The sequence below is a fragment of the Panthera tigris genome, chromosome B2 (genome assembly GCF_018350195.1).
Source record: "Panthera tigris isolate Pti1 chromosome B2, P.tigris_Pti1_mat1.1, whole genome shotgun sequence".
Lineage (NCBI taxonomy): Eukaryota > Metazoa > Chordata > Mammalia > Carnivora > Felidae > Panthera > Panthera tigris.
In genome coordinates this window covers 23,158,876-23,180,000 of record NC_056664.1, presented here as the reverse complement: position 1 = coordinate 23,180,000, position 21,125 = coordinate 23,158,876, and the positions used below count along the sequence as shown (strand labels likewise).

At 40.7% G+C, this 21,125-nt stretch overlaps 1 protein-coding gene across 28 annotated transcripts in view; it reads left to right on the top strand.

Annotated features, from left to right (window-relative positions):
- The window catches only part of FARS2 (phenylalanyl-tRNA synthetase 2, mitochondrial), a 532,053-nt gene that overhangs the window by 67,999 nt on the left and 442,929 nt on the right, over window positions 1-21,125 (top strand). Inside the window, exon 1 of one of the 28 annotated variants that reach the window (XM_042985800.1) lies at window positions 6,420-6,526. The exons of the other annotated variants lie outside the window; for them this stretch is intronic. The gene's annotated coding sequence lies outside the window, so the exon portion shown is untranslated. Of the gene's footprint in view, window positions 1-6,419; window positions 6,527-21,125 lie in introns of those variants that run through there. 28 annotated transcript variants of the gene reach the window in all.

The following is a 21,125-nucleotide window of genomic DNA, read 5'->3' as shown; positions in this document are numbered from 1 at the left end:
TATCCACAGAGACATTTTTTGGTATGGAAGAGCCACTAAATGATTTTTCTAGTAGAATGACTTAAAAAAATTTTTTTTAATGTTTATTTATTTTTGAGAGAGAGAGTGTGAGTGGGGGAGGAGCAGAGAGAGAGGGAGACACAGAATCTGAAGCAGGCTCCAGGCTCTGAGCTGTCAGCACAGAGCCCTACGTGGGGCTCGAACTCATGAGCCATGAGATCATGACCTGAGCTGAAGTTGGTCGCTTAACCAACTGAGCTATCCAGGTGCATCACCAGTAGAGTGACTTGATCAGACCTGTAGTTTGGAAGATATTGCTGGTTGTTTGGGGGAAAATAGATTGAGAAAGCTGAGACTGGACTAAGGGAATGTAGTCAAGGGTCCCTTAGATAAAGGTGGCCTGATGGAGGCAATGACAGTAGGGATGGAAAGAGGAAGATGGATCCCTGAGATATTGAAGAGATGGATTCAGTAGAACTTGTGGTGGGCGGGATGGGGTGTGTGGGGCAGAGCAGAGTTATCACTTGATTGAGGCCAGTGGGAGCAGGGAAAGCAGGGATGATGTGGGGGAAGGGGTAGGTCGTTTCTGTGTTTCGGCAGGGATCACCAGCACTGCTGGATTCTCCTTCCAAGGAATAGCTGAGGAAGTCTCTTGGCACTACTAAGCACTGACCTTATGTGGTGAACTTCCTCTAGTCTGATTTCTCCTCAGTTAGAGCTTATATCTTGTCTGCTGTTTGAATGGATGTTTTTTCTCTAATGATTAATGATCTTGAATATCTTCTATGCATTAAGCCATGGAGTAAGGGGATTCTCCCCATATTTGTGATCCATGGAAGGCCTGTTGGCCCTGTGGGTCAGTGGCATCTAAAAAGCTTATATTTCAGTTTGGGAAATATAAGTTTCATTACTCTTTCATATAATTGAATTGAGAATTTATGTTACTTTTATCTGAAAAGATTCTTGAGAATTTTTGAGGCAACTTTTATATAGCAATCTGGATTTCTTTGAGAAAGAAATACAATCTGTGTAACAAAAGTTCAGTTGTGCTCTATTTCAGGAAAATCTAATATACAAAAATCTGAAATGATAAAGCTGGCAAATTGTGGGTGGAGATAATTGGTGGTTGATGATCTTGCTGATGGATTCTTGGTTTTGAAGAGGTTTAGGAATCTTTCATAACATAAGGTTTCTACGTTCATTTAAATTATTTGGATTTTAGGAATAATCTTTTGGGATAAGGAATAGTCTGCCTGAATATTAGATAATCAACTAATATTGTTATGAGAATCTTGGACAAACGTTAATAAGGGTTAAGACCTCCATGTAATGATGGACAATGTCAGACAAGGTGAGTATTCCTTTATATGTATGTGTTATCTGACCTTTCCCCATTATCATAGCTTCGTGGATAGTTGTCTCATCTCTTTACATGTTTGCGACACCTGCAGAACCCCATAGTAAAATCAAACACTGTGTGACATTTTGGTCTGTTGATGTGAATGTGATTCTAAAGTCATAAATTACATGTAATGAATTTCACTGTAGATTTACTGAGGTAAATAAGTTTTGAAGCCAGAAATTACAGTTAGAAGAGAAATTCATTTAATGGTAAGACGAAGGAGCTAAGATAAGTTATGAAAATATAATCTGGAAAAAAAAACATTCCACAGTTTGAGAAATAGTAAGTTCTTAAGTATTTGCGGTGAAGTAATAGCTCTCCCCATCTTCCAAAGAAAGAATGATATACTAGCAACAAAACATGTATTTCCCAAAGCATCAAGATACACCATTGGCAGCATATTATTTTGAAAAGAATGTTTTGTTTCTAAAGAGTAAGATGATTTTTGGAGAAAGGGGGAATAGAGGGCACCCAAACACCTAACACACTTAGGATGGGCTGGTTATACATGCATGTTCAGAGGTAAATGACCATGATAAACAACCATATAGGAACCTGCTTCATATGAAATGAAATCATTTGCCTCCTGCCGCCTTGCATGGCATCAACAAATGAGTTGTGCCTTAGAAATAAAGCAGCATATACTGCTGGTGCTCACTCTGTCATCTGCAAGGGCTTCATTATGGAGAGGCATGCTGGTGGCTATCCAGATGCTTAACTGGCAGCCTTCACTGACTAATGGAGCCATATTTGTGTTGGCTAACATCTGGTTTTAGAAGTTATTTATAAAGAAAAGATCGTTGTAATCCAAACAGAGAGATTTTTAAATGTCAGATGTACTGCGCAAGATACATCTAGGTTGAGTGGCACTGTAGGAAGGATTAGCTGCTTTTCTAAACACTCATATGTGCTGAGTGTTTTTTCTGTATGCAAGTAGTATTTCCATATAGCATGTTATAAACAAAATACTTGAAATAAACAGATTTTTGTAGTTTTGAGCATTGTAAATAGGACTATAATATCACCAAAATGACACATTACTAAACCAAACAGTTTCATGGGACATGTGAAGACCTTACAAGTCCACTGTCCTGTCCTCATAGTGAGAAAATAAGATCAACAAACTGAAAATCAACAATTCTTCTCAGATCCATGAGAGAATCGAGGTCACAGAGTAAATTGCTGGCCCAAGAAATGGAAAGAGGAGTGCATAGCAAGAATCACGGTTTACCAGAAATAGAAGTCCAAGAGTAGAGCCCTCCCATGCCCAGCCCTTGCTCCCCTCCCCCCCCTTCCCCCACCAGGACTGTTAGGAACAGTTAAACTGTAACAGGTGAATTTCTAGTGGCTTGTGGGTGAGAGTTAAAAACTACCAGGGCCCTGTATTGGGGAGAAGGGCTCTGTGCTTTCATGAATTTTACTTCCAGAAGCCCCACCAGAGTCTCAGAAAAGCCCTCTCCTGTTTCTGGCAGTAGGAGGGGAAGATAAACCATTTTGAAATATATCCAGAGCATTCTGTTCTCCTTAACAAAAGCCTGCCATAAAAGATACTATTTTACTAAAGCCTAACAGACCTGGGTTTTACCTAACAGAACCTAACTGACTTGGGGAATGGGAAATACCCAATTCCAGCCCATTCTAGACTTTTGGTTTCACCTTAGGGGGAAGAAGAAAGCTGAGTAACACTTGTGAAAGTCACAGTCCAGGGGCACAGGCTCCCTAAAAGACTGAGACCTAATTATAGCACTATGTACCTTACTACCATATCAGTCATGGTCCTGGATAATAACATGGGATTATCAACAGCAAGGCTCCAACCCTTGTAAGAGAAAGCCTAAGGCATCAGGAAAGACAAAAACAGCGACACTAGAGGAATTTTTAGCCTCTTGCCACCTAAAACCAACAGTAAACGCAGCTTACCTCCTAGCCAGATACACATACAACCTCACACTAAAGGCCTTAGTTCCTTTTACACAATGCATCATATCTGGCTTTCAACAAAAGATTACAAAGCACACTCAAAGGCAAAACACAGTTTGAAGAGCCAAATGAAGCATTAGAAGAACCATAGTCAGATACAGAAGAGATTATTGAATGATCAGACTGAGCATTTAAAATATGTATAATTAATATGCTAAGGGTTCTAATGGAAAAAGTGGGCAAAATTCAAGAACAGATAGATATAAGCAGAGAGGTGGAAACTCTGGAAAGAATCAGAATTAATGCTAGAAATGAAACACTGTAAGAGAAATGAAGAATGCCTTTTGGGTCCCCAGTAGACTAGACTGGGGCCAAGGAAACAGTCAATGAGTTTGCAGATTCTTCAAGAGAAACTTGCCCAACTGAAAAGCAAAGGGAAAAAAAGAAAAAAAAAATTACCAGAACAGAATGTTTAAGAACTATAGGACAATTAAAAACTATAAAATATGTATATTGGGAATACCAAAAGAATAAAGAGGAAAAGAAGAAATATTTGAAGTAATAATGGCTGAGACATTTCCCCAAATTGATGACAGTCATCAAACCACAAATCTAGGAAGCACAGAGAACGCTATGCAGGCAAATTTCAAAAAATGTGTGCTTAGACATAGCATATTAAAACTGCAGAAAAAGACAAAAGAGAAAATCTTGAGTAAATCCAGAAGAGATAAATAGCTTACCTGTATAAGGCTCAAGGGTAAGAATTACACTAGATTTCTATTCAGAAACCACATAAGCAAATCAGAAAAAACAGTTAACCTTGAAGTCTGTACAGGCGTATCTTGTTTTACTGTCCTTTGCTTTACTGAATTTTGCACATTCTGTGTTTTTTGCAAATTGAAGGTTTGTGGCAGTCCTGCATCAAACAAGTATGTTGGTGCCATTTTTCCAACAACAATTTCTCACTTCATGTTTCTGTGTCATATTTTGATAACCCTCACAATATTTCAAACTTTTCCATGATTATTATATTTGGTATGGTGCTCTGTGACCAGTGATCTTTAATGTTCCTCTTGTAATTGTTTTGAGGTGCCACAAGTGTGCCAGGATAAGATGGTGAACTGAATTAATAAATATTGTCTGTATTCTGACTGCTCCACTGACCAGCTGTTCCCCCATTTCTTGGGCCTCCCTATTTCCTGAGACATAGGAATATTGAAATTAAGCCAGTTACCCTGTCATGGCTTCTAACTGTTCAAGTGAAAGGAAGAGTTGTACGTCTCTCACTTTAAATTGAAAGCTAGAAATGATGAAGCTTAGTGAGGAAGGCATGTCAAATGCTGAGACAGGCCAGAAGGTAGGCCACTTGCACCAAAAAGCTAGCCAAGTTGTGAATGCAAAGGAAAAGTTCTTGAAGAAAATTAAAACTGCTGCTCCAGGGATCACACGAATGATGAGAAAGCAAAGTAGCTTGTTTACTGATATGTCGAAAGTTTTAGCGGCTTGGATAGAAGATCAAACCAGCTAAAACATTCCCTTAGACCAAATGCTAATCCAGACCAACGCCCTAACTCTCTTCAATTCTGTGAAGGGGAGAGAGACGTGGAAGCTGCTAAAGAAAAGTTTGAAGCTAGAAGGGGTTCACGAAGTTTAAGGGAAGAGTCCATATTTGTAATATCAAAGTACAAGGTAAAGCAGCAGGGCTAATGTAGAAACTGTAGCTGGTTATCTAGAAGATATAGCTAGCTAAGATAATTTATGAAGGTGGCTGCATTAAACAGCAGGTGTTAAACGTAGACCAAACAGCCTTCTATTGGAAGATGTCATCTAGGACTTTCATAGTAGGAGAGGAGAAGTCAGTGCCTGACCTCAAAGCTTTAAAGGACAGACTGACTCTCCTGTCAGGGTATAAAGCAGCTGGTGACTTCAAGTTGAAGTCAGTGCTCATTCGCCATTCCAAAATCCTAGGGCCCTTAAGAATTATGTTAAACTATTCTGGCTGTGCCCTGTAAATGGAACAACAAAGCCTGGATGGTAGCACATCTGTTTACAACATGATTTAACTGAATATTTTAAGCACACTGTTGAGACCTACTGCTCAGAAAAAAGAAAAACAAAGATTCCCCTTAAAATATTCCTGCTTGTTGACAGTGCACCTGGTCAGCCAAGACATCAGTTGGAGATGTACAACATGATGTTGTTTTCATGCCTGCTGACACAGCATCCATTCTCCAGCCCGTGGATCAAGGAGTAACTTCAACTTTCAAGTTTTATTATTTAACAAATACATATTGTAAGGCTAGAACTGCCATAAAGAGTGATTCCTCTGATAGTTCTAAGCAAAGTCAATTGAAAACCTTCAGGAACAGATTCACCATTTTCCATGCCATTAAGAAAATTGGTGACTGATGGGAAGAGGTCAAGATACCAACATGAATAGGAGTTTGGAAGAAGTTGATTCTCATCCTTGTGGATGACTTTGAGGGGTTCAGGACTTTATTGGGGCAAGTGACTACAGTTGGGGTGCAAACAGCCAGAGAACTAGAATTAGAAGTGGAGCCTGAGGATGTGACTGCACTGCTGCCATCTTGTGATCAAAGTTGAACGGATGAGGAGCTGCTTGTTACAGACGAGCAAAGAAAGTGGGCTCCCGGTGACGATGCCGTGAAGGCTGTTGGAATGCAACAGAAGATTTAGAATATTACATAACTTAGTTGATAAATGCAGTGCCAGGGTTTGAAAGGATGGTCTCCAATTTGAAAGAAATTCTATTGTGGGTAAAATGCTACCAAACAGCGTTACAAGCCACAGAGAAATTGTTCCTGAGGGGAGGACTCAGTAGGTGTGGCTGACTTCATTGTTGTATTATTTAAGAAATTGCCGTAGGGGCGCTTCGGTGGCTCAGTAGGTTGAGTGTCAGACTTCGTCCTAGGTCATGATCTCGTGGTGCATGAGTTCAAGCCCCACGTCGGGAACTGTGCTGACAGTTCAGAGCCTGGAGCCTGCTTCAGATTCTGTGTCTCCTCCTCTCTCTCTCTCTGCCCCTCCCCCGCTCATGCTCTCTCTCAAAAATAAAAATTAAAAATAAAAAAAAGAATTGTCATAGCCACCCCATCCTTCAGCAACCACCACCCTGATCAGTCAGCAGCCAGCAACATGGAGAAAAGATCCTCCACCAGTAAAGAGATTACAACTTGATGAAAGGTCAGATGATGGTCAACGCTTTTTAGTAATAACGTGTTTTTTAAATAGTTATGCACATTGTTTTTCAGGCATGATGCTATTGCATACCTAATAGACGCCAGTAAATATAGCTTTTATATGCACTAGGAAAAATTAATTTGACTCATTTTATTATGATATTCACTTCATTGTGATGGTCTGGAACTGAACTCACAATATCTTTGAAATAATGCTATAATCTAGTAAAATTATCCTGCAGAAGTGACGGAGAAAAAGAGTTTCTCAAAAATTGAAGGAACTTTTCACTAGTAAATCTGTCTGGCAGGAAGTGTTAAAAAAAGTTCTTCAGAGAGAAGGGAAATGATACAGGTCAGAAACTTGGATCTACATAAAGAAAGGAGGAGTGTCAGAGAAGGAATAAGTCTAGGGGCTTCTTGCTTCCCTCTCCTGAGGCACTGGTGCCATGCCTGGCACCCAGTATCCATGCCCACACCCATGCTGAATAATACAGACATGGAATTTTATGACTTTTTAGTTTTAAAAAGGGTGAATTTCTCAACTTGCAGCTTCAGTCTCTATGCTTAAAAATTACTGAAATGGACATAGCAGGATCTCTGGCTCATGGAAGAGTGGAACCTCCAAAGACTCTGGGCAAAAGTGCAAAGAACAAATAAATACCAAATAAATACCAAAACAAATAAATACCAAAAGTCTTGTTCCCTTCAGCTCTGTGTATGTTAACCATGCACCTTATTGTCTCTTATGTAACAGAAATTTTTGTTATATAGTATCACTCTGCCAGTGTCATTTTGAGGTGAATCTCTCAGACCTTAAAGAAAAAGGAATTGAATATACTAAGTGTAGACATACGAGCTCTTTAAAAGACAAATGTTATTGTAGCTTTCCAAACTAGAAATGAAAAGGCCACTGAAGCATCTTATATGTTTTAAATTTTCGTAAGTTACTATTGATGGCTATCAACCACATAAAAAGAATCTCTTGGGGTAATCCCCCTCTCTTTCTTAAAAAAAATTTGTCTTGAGACAAGTGTGAGAAAGCACTGTGGATTATTCCCGGTAGTGAATGGTGCATTTCTTGCTATGACCTCATAAGGAACCATTGTTAGGGAACTTCATGCACCTGTAGGAGTCCATGGTTGGCCCTAAGGTTTTTGGTTCTTTTACCCAGGAAGCTGAGTTTTGGTGACCTAAGGGATGTTGACCACAGTTAGCTTTTTTCCTGTTTGGCTTTTTGTCTTTTTTTGTTTGTTCTTTTTATTTTTTTTTCTTTAAAATTATTTCCTTTTTTTAAAAAAAATTATTTTACTTTCATTTGTCCTCATTCTTTTTTCTTTATTTTTCTTTTATTTTTCAAGTCTCTTATTTTTTTCTTTTTTATGTTTTTCTATGTTTTTCTTTTTTATTGATTTAAAATTTTTTAGTATTGTTGTTAGTATTATTAGTGTAGTTAGCAAGTTACCATGCTGCAGGGTTTTGCACCATCTGTACTAATGAAGACATTCGTATTGACAGCAGCTTCTTATGACTATTGGCCAGGCAGCTTCACCAAGGTCATGTTGACTCAGCATATTATGGGACAAAGGTGGCTGTGAATATCATTAATAGATTCCGGCAGAGATTTTCTAGCCTCCAGAGACTATTCCTTGAAGTCTGAAACATGAAGGTCTCGAATTATCCTAATAATGTGAAACTGTTTGACATGATCTTGATCCAGGACCATTCTACCTGGTCAGGGTGTCTACTAGTGGAGGAGAGATATTTGATTACTTGGTGGACCATGGCTACATGAGAAAGAGGCTTGTAGCACATTTTCTAGACAGTGTCCATGTACAGTGCTACCACCAGAAGAGTGTTGTCCACAGGGACTTAGAGCCAGAGAACTTGCTTTTTGTTGTTGACCTTAATGTCGAGGTTGTGGACTTTGGCTTTGGTAATGTGTTCACCATCGTGAATGTATAAGCTGAATACCTCTTGTGGCAGACCTCCTTATTCTCTGGAATTTTTTTGGAGTCATAATTATGATGCCCCCTAGGTGGATATTTGGAGCATTGGAATCATCCTTTTTTTATTATGGTCACCAGTTTCCTACATTTTGAGGGATTGGAATTCAAAGACCTGTGGGCTTAGGTATTGGATGGAATATATGACTTTTTAAAATGTCCATAGAGAGTGAAAGCCTGCTTAAGAAATTCCTGATCTACAACCACAGTGACAGAGACATTTTAGAGGAAATTATGAGGGATTCATGGATAGACATGGGCCCTGAAGAGGAACTGAGGTCTTCCATTGAGCCACTCCCTGACTACAAGGATCCCTGGCAGCCTGAGTCGATGCTGTCCATGGGCTACAAGTGGGAAGAGATCCACGACTCAATGATGGGCTTGAGGCATGAAGAATTAAAGACCATCTGCTGGCTTTGGACTACTAAGACACCCCAGCTGGAGGGCACTCTCTCACTGTGAAGTCCCTGCCTACGGCTGATCCCAAGAACAGTGTTGTCTTTTCCCATCCCGTGTGGTGGAGACAAGTGTCTCTGTCAACCTAAGCAGCAGAGTGCTGTCATTCCCACCTTTACTTTGTTCTCTAAGACAGAAAATCAGTGGCATGAGGACCAGGAGCCTGTGTGGAAGGCCAGCAGAACAGCCAAGGTGACTGTAAGTCCCAACCTGGTCAGGAGATGAAGACTACCATTTGAACAAAACTCTCCCACATTGTCCCTCTCGTCTTCTCATTCCCCCTACAATGCCAGCAATGGTGGTGGAGCCCTAGGTGGATCCAACTTTCTCCAGCTGTATGCATGTGGCCTGGCCACCTCAGGGGACTTTGTCCAGTGGAGGATGGAAGTGTGCCAAGTGCTGTGGGGTCTGTCTGTTGGGTTCAAGCTATCTGGCATTTTTAAGGCATTCAAAACCATTGTGGCAAAAATAACTGTGATGCTGCAATTTATGGGATTTCCAGGGGCCCCCTGTGGAGTGAAGAGGCCAGTCTCTCTACTCACACCTGGTGAAACTTCAGAGACTAGACTGTACCTGGAACCTTCCTCCTTTCTCCTTCTCCTCTCCCTCCATTCTTCTGTTTGTGGGGAAGGGAGGTGGTTTTGTAAAATAAACACTATTAAATATTAACGGGTAAGCATTTAATATCTTCTTGGTTTGCTTTTGATGATGGACTATGGGAGGTGATTACTGATTTGAACGGATCTCGTGTGTGTTTGTCTTAGTGTAGCATTGTCACTGATTTGAACGGATCTCGTGTGTGTTTGTCTTAGTGTAGCATTGTCACTGCCTTGAGCAGATTGTATAATGGTATTAACACTAAAGTGACAGTAGCATTTACTGTTTTCAAAGACTTTCTCTGCCTTTCTAATTCATTTTAGCTACAGATCCCCATTTAGCTAATTGGCAAGTGAATGCTGAGGGAGGGTAAGCAGCTTGATGATAACGTGGAGCAGGTGAGGGCAGAGATCATGTCCTGAGCTAGTGTTCTCTACTAGGTGCTCTGTGGCTCCCATGGGCCAGATGTGGGGCCAGGAAACTCCCAGGTTTTGACATCCTTTTGAGTTTTGCTATACTTATCTCTTAAATGAATAATTCAGTCATATGAGGGATGAGACAACCAGCCATTTTGTGTAGCACTTTTCAGAGCTTCTTGTGAATTAATTTGTCTGCAGTCCTTGAAGCAGGACATGGTCCTGAGTACAAATTCTTCCTTGAAAATGTGAAAGAAAAATGAAACTGTCCAGAGTGCTAGAAGCACTAAGGGGTGTATAGAACCCTATTTATAGGAGGGATGGTGTCTTGTAGGCCCTTTGGCATGAAGTTGGCCACCTTGGTGTGACAGCTTTTGGAGGGGCCTCATCCAGATCTTCTTCTCTTCTCCTGCCTCACATTAAATCCTTACGAGCTAGAGAGCAAATGTGGACTGATGACTTCAGGCTGAATATCTGTTGTATATTTTAAGTTCACTTGTTGAGTTGGAAGAGCCTCTCTCCCTAGCCCAATCCTTTTCTATTAATGTACTAAGTAATGTATGCAAGTACTTAATGTTTTGACTCCTGAGGGGATGTTAGAAGCCATAATAATATTATCAATAATATTTGTCAAACAAATGTATATATTGGGCAGCTACCATGTGCCCCAATAGTACAGGAGGTAGAGAGGTGAGCTCACATCTCCATGCCCAGGGTTCAGCCACAGTGGCAGACCGTCTGAGCTGCAGTGTGCTTCTGTCCTCTCAGACCATCCCCAGGCATTTAGGGTGGGACCTGAGCTGCTTCTGGTCAGACTGCTTAGTGAGGCCACTGAAGAATTAAGGAAAGTCCCTGGATTGAAAATTTAGGGGTAGGTTTTTGGTGTGTCCTTTTCCTAAGGTACAATCTTTTTTGGCATGGACCTTCTTGAATATGACTGGCATGGTGCCTGGCACATAACAGCATTCACCAAATAACGTTTTTCTCTTTTCTCTGCAATGTAGATACAAAAAAAAGAAGTCCAGGGTATTTCAGAAGAGAGCTAGAGCACTGTGTATAGCTGAGATGTATCAGGAATGTTTTCCGGATGAGGCTGATATGAGACAAGAATTAAAGCATAGGGTCGTTCATTTATTCACCTGATGCTATAGTCTACCTAGCATATTTCAAGTGTTGCTGTGAAATGAGAATATAACAGTCACAAATTACAAACACAGGTGTTTGCAATCTGGTGAGTCAGACAAATGTTCATTAAATAATCATGTAAATAAACATAAATTTACATGGGAAGCAACCTAAATATCCCATGGGAAAATGATGAAATAAATTGTAATTTGTTTTTTTGACTTAATATAATGTAGCCATTGATATTGTTTCAACAACTTGTAAAATGATTGCAGTAACTTACGTTGGGTATTTAAAAAGGGAGATATAAGATAGTCTCTACTTTTTTTTTTAATGTTTATTTTTGACAGAGAGAGAGAGCGCGAGCGCGCGCGCGTGCATGAGCGGGGGAGGGGCAGAGAGAGAGGGAGACACAGAATCTGAAGCAGGCTCTAGGCTCTGAGCTGTCAGCACAGAGCCCGATGCGGGGCTCGAACTCACAGACCGTGAGATCATGACCTGAGCCTAAGTCAGAGGCTCCACCGACTGAGCCACCCAGTCGCCCCAGTATAGTCCCTACTTTGTAAAAACAATACACGTTTGCCTATGCATAGGAAAGCTGATTATACAACACATTGAACAGTGGGTATTCCTAGTGATATCATTGTGGAGCATAGAGCATGTTCTCATTAAAAAGGACTGTTGTTGCCAGAAAGTGAGCAGATTGGTTTTTCCATTGTTTGAATTCACAATTAGATGATTTGCATGCTTTAAATGAGGAACTAAAGCTTTAACTGGTATTCTTTCTTGGTTGTTTTGGTTTGGTTTTGACGGTGAGGGGGGAAGTAAGCTAAAATGTCACTGAGGACTCCTGCTGAGTGGGTTTTGGTGGAAACTGTCTTCTAGTGCTTTCCCTGGAGATGTGAGGTCCAGGAACGGAGTCTCTCTCAGTGCTACCCCTGCAGGACTCACCTTCCTTGGTCTGCTGTGGGTCTTGCTTTGCTTTGGGTTTTGTCTCTATTGGAAGATAAAAAAAATTTGTATCCAGAGGGCAAGTCCCAAAAATGCTTCCAGAGATGATGGTGGGAGTTTGATTTCCTTTGTTATGAGTCAGTATTTGGGTTGTTTTGGGTTAATTCCATTATTTTATATGCGAAAGCTTCCATCTTCTCTAATCCCTATCAGAAATTATTGTTTTGTTGGAAAGTTGGGGTGTTACTACTTTTATTAGCTTAAGACAACAATAATTCTGTGTTTCTAAATGGGTCTTTTGTTTTGCTTTGTTTTGTTTTTTAAAGCATCTGTGTGTTTTTTAGTTGAAAATTAAAAGTATGATAGAGGTACTGATGATATACTCACAGGATTAGATTATGGCATATAATTTAATTATCATAAGATGTGAAAATTCTAGAAAGTTTTCCTCTGATTTGTAATGTTTTCCTTGTAACGAAATTTTTTCTTTATGTTCTATTACTTACTTCAAACACCTCCTGAGTCATTAAAGTGATGTAGTTCTGATGGATAGAATAGCATTTCTGCAACCTTCCGTGCCATCTTGGATTTGCCCTGCTCTGCACAATAGAGGTACCAAGGCTTGGCCTTATGAGGGTAGAGTTCTTTTTCTATAATGGTTTAAGAGATGGTCAAAAGACCTCCTGCTGCTTTCCTCATACGCAAAATTACATAAGTAGCAAGTTATACTTTTAAGTCTTACAGACTTTTCATCATGAGTCTCTGTTGAAATATGAACATCTAGGATGGAGAGCAGCGGTCATCCAGAGTCTTGCCGGGATTTCCTGTCAGTCACCCGGAGGACAGAGCGGAATGACCAGGCTGGGGAAGGTTGCGTTACTGCTGGGCCTTAGGGAGGAGCAGGCAAGAAGCTCCTCACCGAGGACTTCGCACGGCTGACTCTGGTTCTGCAGTGACAGCAGCTCCTATTGTACCGGGCTGTGAAATTATTCAGAAAAGAGTGGGGATAATGCATATACATTTTACTTGCTTGAAACTAATAGGCGACTTCCTTCTGGGATTTGCTCTCTATGCCAATTAATTTATAATCTGTTCTACTTTCTCTTCCCTTACCTGCCAATCACTGCTCTTTTTAGTGGTAACCACAGGGAAGAAACTAGGATTTTCTACCAAGGTGTGTGTTACAGCTCCTTTCCACTGTTGTGTGAACACGCGGGCCCTCTCACCTCTCAGACATCATCCCTTCCCGTTCTTAGTTCTCGGGCTCCCGTTCTTAGTTCTTAGCTACTCGCACGTTTTGTGAACATACTGGTGAAGGAGCAGTTGAGCCATTTTGGTGGAGCGAATTTCCATTGACCAGCGTATGAGGAGGGCACGCTCAGGGACCCCAAACATAGGTATATGATACACTGCGTGCAAACAGTGCTAGAGGAAACCTAGCTGTTTCTCTAACAAGTCAGCGTGACGAATGATGGAATCTACCTTTCCTCTGTCTCTCTGGGCTTGGCTCGTGGCCCCCGAGGTGCAGTCAGTCCTGCTTCTGGGAGGACGGGTGCTAAGGTTGCCGCGTGCCGTTGACAGGGAGTCAGACTGACTTTCCACCGAGAATGGACCACAGACAGATTTCCTGTGTCACTTCCCTGCCTCCTCAGACTGTCATGTGGAGAGACATGCCATTCTGCTGCAGGAAGGTATTTGTTAGAAGCCCCTGCAAACATCTGGTTCCTTGTACCTCCCATGCATCCCGCAGGTGCAGATTGTGAGAAATCTGAGCATTGTTCAAAAATGGCTTTTACTTTTAAAATGTTTCTTTTAATTTTGTCTAGTCTTTTTATATTGAAAAGAGTGTTTCTCTGTTGCTTTTCTATTCCCTAGATATATGGCATATCAGTTCCTCTGGCTATTTCATCCCCCTGTAAGCTGGCAGCTCTGGTGGGTATTTTAAAGTCTGTAGGGTTTTTTTTTCCTTTTGACAAAGGGGAGAGGAATTGCTGGCATACTGCGTGCCAGAGCGCTGAAGCAAATCTATTTCCAGCTTGAATATAGCAGCTAAAGAAATTTCCAGATTGGTGCATTATTTATTTTTCTTCCCTGATGCTAAGTCTCATAATGGGTATGCCGAGTGCAGTCCTCTTTGTCATTCAGCAGCGGTCAGGGATTGGCATGATTGCACCTGCTTCTTTCTGCCTCCCTGGGCGGGCACCTGTTTCAGCGGTGTCCAGCCTCCAAACTTCAGGAGCAAGGGATCCCTAAGTTGCTGAAGAATAGGAGCCACAAGCATTTCTGGTGGTTTATCAGATGTAGCATAATTTTCCAGCTCAAACAACAGGTTCTTAAAACCAAGTATCAGAAATAGTTTGCATGTACTTGCAGTCTAGCCATGAAAAAATTTCCCACTTGTTTAGGAAGGCAGTATGATTTTTACTCAGTGATCAAATTTTTTAAATGTTTTTTTTAATCACCATGAAAAAGAATGATTTGTAAATGACTATGTCTAATGCATGCAATGTATGTGATGGACAAATTAGTTATAAAAGAATCATTACTGTAGTATTAAAAATGGCAAGCATTGTCAGTTTAAAAACACAGTAGTTTAATAAGAATATGGGAACTTTTTAAACGCCACTAAAAATAAATGAGTGTAAAAGGATACATTTTGAAGCATTAATTGGGAAATTTGAAAATAACATTCCTAATACCTAATGTTAGGGAGGAAGTGTTGAGGTGCATTCACAGGTACAGTGTTTTTATTAGGCTGTGTGTCTATATGGTTTTACAACGTAGAATATGCATACACATTATTTGCTCTGAAAATTACCTATCTTACCCTTATATGACTGGAGCAACTCCAAAGGTGGTTGGTCATGCTCCTTTAGTTTGGCATTATTTCAAGTGACCATCAGTGGAGCGTTTACTCTGCCGTGTAACTCCCTGTAATCAGGACTTAAGCTGAGCCTCAGGGCAAGCCCAAGTCACTGTAGGGAAATTTATTCTAGACAGAGTGATCACAGATTCTAGGGCAGGGCCCTGACATGTTCTCAGGAGGAACACTTTTCATTTCCCTCAATTGTTAGCATTTGGCACAGGACCATCCTGGTGAGTCTTCAGAGGAAGCCTTGCCCGCATGACTGCTGACCCCAGGGCTCCAATGGCTGCTTTGAGGTCCTCCTGGAGGTCCTTATCAAGGACAGGCCAGGTTTCCCCCCTCTCCTAACTGGCACCAACAGGGACTAGAGATTGGCCAGGCTTGGGGCTGCTGAGCAAATTGCCAGGTTCCTCCCTTTTCACTCCTTTTCTGCCACCTTTGTTAAGGCTTTGTGTTCTGGGGTCAATGGCCTTGTCACTCTTCTCTCTCTAGAAACTTGGGTACAGAACATAGCCGCATGGGAGACCCCAAGTGAGCCACACGGCACAGTGTTTGCTCTGAGCATCACTGCGTCTCCACCTGCAAGTGCCATCGGATGCTCAGAGTTGGGGAGCATGCAGTTGGGGTGTGGACTGTTCTTTCCCAAGAGGCAGTATTTTGTTATCAGTGACTTATTGATAGACCTTTTATGTTAATTTACATGTCAGTCTCATAACTATCTGTAGATACTCTTCTATGAATTTAACTAGTTAGTGCAGCTGGCCACTATGGTAGCCAGACCTGGTATTAAGGGCATTACACACAGGAAATACTGACAAGACTGAAAACAGAGTCATGAAAATGGTAAATCAGCCCAGGCCCCTCACAGATGCACCTGCTCCTTAGCCTGGTTCCTTATGCTGGGGTGATAGTGCATTTAACATTCCTGAGGGAGGGGCACCTGGACGGCTCAGTTGGTCAAGTGTCTGACTTTGGCTCAGGTCATGATCTCACGGTTCTTGAGTTTGAGCCCCGCATCAGGCTCTGTGCTGACAGCTCAGAGCCTGGAGCCTACTTCAGATTCTGTGTCTCTGTCTCTCTCTGCCCCTCCCCTGCTCTCACTCTGTCTCTCTCAAAAGTAAATAATAAACATTTAAAAATTTGTAACACTGTCAAGGGAGATTGTGGCTTTCTAGTGTTCAGCTGAGTTAACCCCCACCCTGGAAAAACAAGGAAGGAAAAAAAAAATTTTTTTACTTTCTTTCTTTTAATCAGCACTGTGCTAATGGTGCCAGTTATTATTTCACAGTTTTTGCATTATTTGATATGAAATCTCCATAGTTTGTGAAGCTGGTTGGTGAAGAGAAGAACACAGAAAAGATCACGTTGTGGACGGTGAAGATCACCCGTAGGGTTTGCAGTGTGCAGCCTGCGTCCCTGCATGCCGTTTAGCTCTGACTTGACCTTTTCCTCCTTTTCTCCTTTCTTACTTTTCATTCTGGCGTCAGCCTGCAGTCTGCCTCACTTGAGAATAGAAAACTGGGAGGACAGGCAGGGGACAGCTACACCTGCACCACCCCTTGCCTTGTGTTGATTCTCACTTTATGGGCGTTGATACTATTCTGGGCTTTACTGAAACATACTGACTCCTGGTTTGTACATCTGATTTTTAGTAGCAGACAGGGAAATTTTATCCCCTTCAGAGATCAGGCAGGGTATAGAACGGATTTGTTCTTAAATGGTAAAAAGAGTCTTTCAGATTCATGCTGGTCTTTGCAAATCACCTAAAAATAGTGATCTTAGTATTGTTAGATCTTAAAATAACTAAACGTGTAACTTTTATTTTTGTTGCTGGTAAATGAGACTTCCATTTTTACTACATTTCAGGATAGGCCAGAATTAAATATCCCCTTCTCCTCAAGTTATAAGAAAATAAATTGGGAAGAGTCTACCTATCATTATGTAGGAAATTACTTTAATTATAGCAGGAGGCTGCTTAGTCTTTCTCACTTACATCCTTTACCGTCCGTCCACTGTGAGCTTAGATATTTGAGAAATTGGTCTAGAGAATAATAGTGTGGTTTTGCAGAGTGGTCCTTTTGCTCTGTTAGTTTTGAGCATGAATGATGTGAAGGTAGGATGCCCCCCTCTTTATCATTAGGATCCCGTGTTAGCCTCTTCATTGGCAATATCATGTTATGAAACATTAACATCTTAGGATTCAGGAGCCCCAGGTTCTGACTGAGCTGTGTTCTGAAGAACTCCCATAGGACTGTGGGGGAATGTCTGCCTCGATTTCCTAAGCCAGGCACTCTGGTCTGTCACATCTCTGTCTACAGGTGTTGATTACTCTTACTTTGTCATTTTGAAGTGTAAATGATGGTAGAATATTTTAGGTGTCTTGGTGCCTTCTGTTTTATTCCTTTTGGCTTTTAACTTACGACATGCATTTTGTTAGGAATTATCTTGTAATAAGAACAACTCAGTAAGTTCTTAGTTGTTGTAAGAACAGCTTCTGAGCCATTTCAGTTGTGAACACCTTACACTGCAGCTCCGAGGCCTAGAATGATGAGCCCAGTTCTGTGTTTTAAACAGCTCTTCTTTCCCCACTACTGTTTCTTTTATAAACCTTACCTCTTGTGGTGGAGGGCAGCCATGGTCAAATTCACCATTCCTGGCCTTGAACTGAGGGAGTGTCTTGTCAGAGAAGTTAGAGGGAGGGAACACCTCTGGTGCTACTTCCTTCAGGGCTGCAAGATCAGAGCACACCTTTGCAAAATGGTCCTGCTTTATGTGTGCGAAGATTGTGGGGTGATAGAGTGCCATGTTTCGGCTACACCATAGCCTCATGGATTTTCACCCACTCTCGTAAACCTTGTTGCTTTAAAACATGTGGGGCTGCCATCCAACTTGTAATGAAGTTGATAGAATGTATTTCTTTTGTAAATTGAAGTCAACCACCTGGTGCAGTATTTTTAAAATTTGATAGCCTATTGATTTCCACAATCATTCATGTGCGTTACGTTATTCAGTTTCTCCAAACATTAGAATGATGGTTCAAAATCAAGAATGTGAGTGAACAACAGCAAAAAGCAAAAAGAATGTGAGTGAAATCTAGAGTGAACTCACCGTTGTTTCTTGACTGTAATTTTTGTCCTTCCATGTTTGATGTGCCTGTGAGCTGACTTCACTCATAAAATTTTGATACCAAATGTGTCCTTTGCTTGTTCCTCCACCACCCCCCATATTAAACACTTTTCCAGCTCTTCAGATACTGACTGTGTATCCTACAATTAAATTTGGTTCTGTACTAGCTACCCAGATTTAGCTCAGTCCCCACAGGGAGAGGACTCAATCCCACCAGACCCCCACCTCCCCCCAACCCCTGTAGATGCTGGTCACCTTTCCAGGTTGCTACCCATGCTTCTCACCAACCAGCTTGAATCTTAGGTTCCCATTAACCCCCTCCTCAGATTCAATAATTTGCTAGATTGGCTCACAGAACCCAGGAAATCGCCTTACTTACTATTACTGCCTTATTATAAAGGATACAACTGAGGAACAGCTAAATGGAAGAGAAGCATAGTAGAGTGGATGGCGACAGTAGAGTGTTGGGCAGCACATTTCAGAGCGTGCCATCTTCTAACACCTAAGTGTATTCACTAACTTTGAATGTTTTCTGAACCCCACTGTTGGGGATTAAAAAATATTTTTTAATGTTTGTTTATTTTTCATATATATATGTGTGTGTGTGTGTGTGTGTGTGTGTGTGTGTGTGTGTGTAGAGAAAGAGATAGAGACAGCACAAGTGGGGGAAGGGCAGGGAGACAGGGAGGCACAGAATCTGAAGCAGGCTCCAGGCTCTGAGCTGTCAGCACAGACCCTGATGCAGGGCTTGAACCTATGATCCATGAAATCATGACCTGAGCCGAAGTCAGAAGCTTAACCAGTTGAGCCATCTAGGCACCCCTTTTTTAATTTTAATGTTTGTTTATTTTTGAGAGTGAGGGATTTTTTTAGTGGGTGTTTTATTATGTAAGTATAATTACAACAAATATAGGGATATTATGTATTAGGAAAAAAATCAGAAATGTGGCATCAAAGAAATTTCATGTTCATTAACAGACCCTTTTGGATTATGCCTCCAGTCTCCCCTAGAGATATAGTCATTCCTTCTATTCTCTTGGGTAGATTTGGCTGTTTGCTACCAGTATTTATGCAAGTATTTATTTGAACATACCTTGTAACTTCTAGAAGACCTTGCAAATGTTTGCATTATTGTAGTAGACGTTTGGTCAATATTTGTTGATTTATAATCTTATCCCAAATATTTTTTAGACTTCCATCTTACGAACTCTGAAGTTTCTAGGCTTTATACTTAGATAGTCTTCAGATAAAAGATTTCATTATCTCTCTTATTTTGCTTGGCTGAATTCACCATGGTCTTTCTCACTTATGTTTATAGACTAATGAATTTTAGTTTTAAAATGCTTTGTATTTAGATATTCATAATGAGAGATTCACCAGATCCCTGTTTCACATCTTCTAGGAGCATTGAAATGTCACTGCTTCCCCTATGTCCAGCCTGCCGTGTTATACTTGTTATACCTCTTGGGATTCTATGGCCACACGGAAGGGCTCAAAAAATAGTGTTCTGGTGGCTGGGATTTCCTCTTATCTGACCCCAAAGCTTATTCATCTCTATTTCTCTTTGGAATGTTAGGACCAGTAATGGAATATTAAGGGTTAGATACAAGGAAGGAGATAGATATAAAGAGGACTAGGGATTAGCTGGCCTAGGATGCACAGTATGGTTGTTAATGGGTCATAGTAGGGTTGAGTCTAAAGGAACCGTGAGATCAAAATTTACAGAATTGGACCATGAAACCAGATGTGGGAAATATTCTGAAATGATCAAGGCAAATTTCAGAGAATGCTGCTTCTTAGGGCCTAGTACCCATCTGTCTATAATCATTGGTCTTAAGGGAGGTATTACTCTGAATCCATAGTCTGACATTACCTATGTAATTTATGACCTCAGAGAGGATTTGTGTGAGGAGTATCTATGATTTAGTGAAACTAATCTACAATTTTTCCAGCCCTTATGTACCAGCTACTCCGAAATGACTTTAAATACATTACTTCATTTAGTTTTCACAGAAACTCTATGAAATGGATTTCTTCATTCCCATTTTTTATAAAAGACACTAGAACCCTGGGAGGTCACATGATTTGCTCACATTCCAGGTTAGATTTGGAGAGTCCTGGAGCCAGGATTGAAACCCAGGACTGTGTCACTCTGGCGATTTGTGATGGATACTGATCACCTAGTATGTAGCAGGCACTGGGCCAGGTACTGGAAATACAAAGATAAATTCAACTGTGCTCACTTCAAGGAAGACAACATATCATCTACATCAGAATGCTAAGGAGATTCCAAAATGACTTAATTAAAAGCACTGCATAAATGCATGTCATTCTATTAGCTTGGCAATGGTTTCCTGCCAATATATGAGTGCTGAGAATCAATAGGAAGAAGTATATGGTTATAAAAAAACGAGCAGAGCTATAGAAAGGCTAATTGAAAGCATGGAATGTTAAGAAACTCACAGATTTATTTATGTGAAGTTTGGAAGATGCTATTCTAGCAGTTTCTGGCTAGTTTTGATGATTGATGATATCCCTAAAGTAGCTGAGCTACTCAGATTAACTTAAGTGGCTTTGTATAAAACCCTGCTTTCTCGGAGATCCTTACTTTTAATGCACCCAGAGGTATATACCTGTGTTATGTAGGGTATAAGCTATTTTCGAATCAGAGGAAATGGAGAAAACAAGGTCAATATCACATGGTTTCAACACTGTTCATCAGTATATTACCCATGATATTGTGCCAGTGCAGTTATGAGAATATGGGAAGGGCAAGTGGGGTGAATGCTCATGTGGGAAGATGATTAGACTTAGACAATGGATGAATTACATTAAAAACATATTGGTTCAGTATTAAGGACTATAAAAGAACAGATACTAGGAATTTGCTTTTATTTAGCAAAATGAATAATTCTTAGGTTTATAGATCAAATCAAGAATGTTTTGCTAATACTGAATTTTTTATATGACCTTGGATTTATTCAGAATGCTTTCTTTTTGTATTGGTAATTTCTAAAATGTACCATTCTTCTTTTTGAATTGTCTGGATATTCTTTATCACCA